The 4570-nt window shown below is 30.5% G+C and overlaps 1 long non-coding RNA gene across 1 annotated transcript; it reads right to left on the bottom strand.

The window, feature by feature from the left end:
- Positions 1-1995: 1995 nt before the first annotated feature.
- LOC132294723 (uncharacterized) lies at positions 1996-3564 on the bottom strand. Its single transcript, XR_009478173.1, has 2 exons — positions 3018-3564; positions 1996-2906 (listed from the first exon to the last, which is right to left on the bottom strand). It is a non-coding gene; the product is annotated as an uncharacterized LOC132294723 (long non-coding RNA).
- Positions 3565-4570: the final 1006 nt, after the last annotated feature.

Genomic DNA, 4570 nt, shown 5'->3' with positions numbered 1-4570 from the left:
GTACAATCTACTACGAACACTTTCAGTTGCATGTTACCAAACCCTCAAGTCATAGCCCTTACACAAAAATTTATATAACTTTTTCGCCAAATATTCAATTGCATAATTTACTGTTGTATGCCATGGAAAAAATATTGTATTGAGCACTTTGTTAAGCGTAATTTACTTGATTATTTATCTTCTTATCATTGAAATGGTATTTTATATTGAGCACTTGATAGCTTATCAATCAAAACCAACATACAGGCATAACTTGTATCCATATTCGCCCGGGGTTCAATGCTCTCACCAAGGCTCTGTACTTAATAGCTTCTGATACAATTAAGGTTTTTAATTTGGGGATTTGCATGTTATTGTACTTAATTGTTTCAATTGATCACATTTAGGGTTTTATAATTGGGGATTTGCATGTAATTGTACTTGTATGTTTCAATTGATCACAATTAGGGAATCTAAATTGTAACCCTAGTTGTTGGAAGTTGTCTCCTTATCCTTGCTGAATGCTGCTCGGAGTTCCAACACTACTTTATTAGCTTGTTGCGCTGTTTTTTTTCTCAGGACACTATCTCTGTTAAACTTCACTTCACTTCAAGGAGGCTGGAGGCATCATGATTTCCTTCTCTTCCTGTTGCACCTTCCCATTTTTATTGCAGTAGGCTGTAATCTATATAAGGTCAAGCCGTTCACAAATGCTGCCTAATTAAGGAAATTTTGTGAGTTTATTTCTGTTTTAAAAAAATTGATTTTAAAAATCGTAGCGCGTAGCTCTCGGACCTCTGGATCTTTGAAAAAATCTGAACCAAATGTTTCTCCTCTCCTCCAAGGAGGAGCCATAGTATATTCAGAGAGAAAAAGAGAACAAGTATTTCAGGAAGTCAATGATCGCATTACTAACATGAAAAAAGATATCTCTGATTTACAGCGGCAAATGGGGGATGCAAAAGAGGCTGTCTTGCAAGAGGATGAAGGCTATCTTGCAAGAAAGAGAGGAGAGGATGAAGGCTGTCTTGCAAGAAAAAGAGGCTCGTTTGCAAGAAAGAGAGGAGAGGATGAAGAGTGATGAGCATTTCATGGCCCAGATGGAAGCTCTTCAAATGAATTCAGATGCTCTTTTCAACCTCATTACAAAGGGAGCCACTGGAGCAGACGGAGGTATGTCTCTATCCGTGAGAGTATGAAGTCTTTCACCGTTTTTTATTTTAAACATCCAACATGCTATATATATATATATTTTTTGAAGGAACCAGTGAAGGGGTTTTTTTGGTGAAGGGTGAAGACTGAAGGGTGAAGGTGAGGGTGAAGGAATGAAGGGTGATGATGGTAAGTGTAAGTGATGATGGGAACAATTTTTTTTTTTTTGGGTTGTAACATATGATGGGAACAATTTTTCTCGACCTGTTTTTTTTCCATGTTAATATTTCTTTTGCTAAACTATTTCCGTTGATTTTTTTTCTTTAATATTTGTGTTTTAACTCTATTTTTCCTGAATATTTGATAATGGTTTTTTTTGTTCCTCTCTCTCTCTCTATATATATATTTTGCAAGTATTAAATTCAAAGTAAATATTTTAAACTAGTATTGTTATGTGCACCTATGAATCTAATTTATAACCTCTTCTTAAGTTGGGATGGGAACTATATATATATATATATATATAAATATTTTGGTGGGTTGTAAATGATGGGAACAATTTTTCTTGACCTGTTTTTTTTTTCCATGTTAATATTTTCTCTTCTGAACTATTTCTGTTGATTTTTTTTTCTTTAATATCTTTGTTTTAACTCTTTTTTTCGTAAATATTTGAAAATGGTTTTTTTTGTTCTACTCTCTCTCTCTCTCTCTCTCTCTCTCTCTCTCTCTCTCTCTCTCTCTCTCTATATATATATATATATATATATATATTTTGCAAGTATTAAATTCAAAGTGAAATTTTTAAACTAATATTGTTGAATGTGCCTATGAATCTAATCTATAACCTCTTCTTAAGTTGGGATATTCATTTTTTTTTTTTTGTACTTTAATTTATCAATTTTTATAAGAGTAAAATTATAAGGAAAAAAAATATTGTTCTTTAGGAAATAGCTAGAATTATAATAGAATTGTAACGAAGGTAATAGAAAATTAATTTTACTAAAAAATTAATTTTATATATTTTTAATTATATTTTATTTAATATAAATGACCTCTTCATAAATTAATTTTATTAAACAAATATGTTGGAAAGAATATGAAAGAGAATATAATTATAAGAAAAAAAAAAAAATTTGTCCAGCAATTGGATGCTAGATCAAGTTATTGTAGCAAAATTTTAACAGAAGTATTGTTAAGTGCGCCGAACCTAATCAATAACATTTTCGTAGGTTGGAATATACCTTTCTTCTGTACTTTAATTCATCAATTTTTATAAGAGAATAAAATTATAAAAAAAAATGAATATTGTTCTTTAGGAAATATAGTTAGAATTATAACATAATTGTTTGAATTTTAAGTTAATTATTCAATGTCAATAAGGATTAGTTTTTATAGAAATAATTAGAAGAAAATGGGTTCTGAAGATGGATTAGAAGAACTAGCATATATACACATATATAGATATACGTATGTATGTGAACAAATAAATATACACATAATTACCTATCAGATCCCAAAGAAAAGAAAGTGTGTGAACCAAAAATACAGTTTTCAACACAACCAACCTCTAAATCAGAACAAGCCCAATTGATTTTCACCTATATACACTGCATAGCACAACACAAAAACAAAATCCAAAGCTACACATATACAATTTAAGAAAGTTTAAGGACAACCCAGATGGAAAACTAACCCCACACGACAAAAACACACCATGTAATCACCATGCCTGAAACTCAATTACTTACAAGCATTACATCAAAAACGTGTACAGGCTGCAGAGAGAGAAAAAATTAGGTTCGTCAGTTCCTGAAGAGGGACGAAGAAGAATATAAGAAAGAGAAGAAGAAAAAAAGGGAAACTCAAAATTGAGAAGCCGAGATTACCTGAGAATACGCAGAAAGGGTTTGAATCGTTTGATTTATTTCCAATTGGATGAGAGAGGATTGATCTTGTGTCTAATTTGATGGGAGAGCAGTGGGGTTTGGGAGTCCCTTCGCAACCGGGACTTACAATCTGGGCTTGGAACCTTGGGCTTTGATGTTGAGTTGTAGACGGGCTTTTATTTTGTTTATTTTCTTCGTTGACCAAATACATTTAATACAAAAAATAAAAATAAAAATAAATTAGACTTGGCTAAAATTACCTATACTAACATATCAAATTATATAAAATCGTAAAAAATAAATATCAATTGGTTAAAATAAAAATTATTACAACATATACAAACACAATTATAAAAATTAGATCCACAATAACGATGATGAAATAAAGAATACATTAACAAATAAATTTAAAAATTAATAAAACTCTTTGTCTAAAAAAAAAAAAAAAAAAAAAAAATTATTGTATTTGTAACCTCTTTAGTGATTTTGTCCAAGATTAAATGTGCATTCTCTCTACAGTTGATGGCCATCGATAGCAACGATGCATGTAGGCACATTGCAGTATATGGATGCAAATGTGTGAGTAAATAAAATGTACAATTATGTAAAGTAAACGATTGTTGATAATTCATAAATCATGAAAGGAAATACTAGCCTTGGAGGAAAATCCCTATGATCATCTAATTCATCACTTTTGCCATCCCTTTACTAACTTAAATTTGACCAAACAAGAATGGAAATAATGAAAAATAATTGTGCATTAAGTTTTGATATACATAAATATGGTAGACATATAAAATCGATGGAATACTAACCTTGGAGGAAACTGCAATATTCAACATCCTCAATATCCTTATGATCATCTAATCCATCCCTTTTGTCATTATTTTAATCACTCGAATTGACCACACAAGAATGGAAATCATGAAAAATAATTAGAACGCCTACATCAAGTTCCGACCAATTTGATGTAGATATAGATACAAAATTGTTAACAACTATAATAATTTGGTGCTTTTAGTGTGATTAATTTGGTGCTTTGTAGAATTCCAAACTGAATAGGATGTAATAATCTAAGTCACATAATTCTTCTCAACGGGTGTCACTCTTATACTCCCGCTCTTACACTTCGCGCGTTATGACTCAAATTTTCACTATTTATGACTTAATTATACCGCTCTCATGCTCCCACTGTCAAATTCGCTTTTGTTCCTGCTCCCGCTTTATGTGACTTAGGTAACAATTATAATTGTTTGTAAGAAAACATTTAATATAAAGTATTTAATGAAAATTATTTTGTATTTTTGAAAAATCTAAAAACACTTTAAGAATAGTATATAGATATAGGTATAGATAAACGAATATGAACAAAGCCCTTAGTAAATTGAGCACGAATTGTTCTTTGAATGTTTGGTTTGTTTGTAGCCCTAACTTTAACACAATATATAATATTTAGAGGACAAAGGCCAACCCGAGATCAGTGGGGGCAGATGCCTCACTCAATTTTTTATATTTTTATTTTATAATTTAATTTTTAAAAAAATTTATGAAAA

This window comes from Cornus florida, unplaced genomic scaffold, assembly GCF_030987335.1.
Source record: "Cornus florida cultivar Cherokee Brave unplaced genomic scaffold, ASM3098733v1 CherokeeBrave_3.0.0_Hap2_Chr02, whole genome shotgun sequence".
NCBI lineage: Eukaryota > Viridiplantae > Streptophyta > Magnoliopsida > Cornales > Cornaceae > Cornus > Cornus florida.
This window is presented reverse-complemented; position numbering and strand designations above follow the sequence as displayed.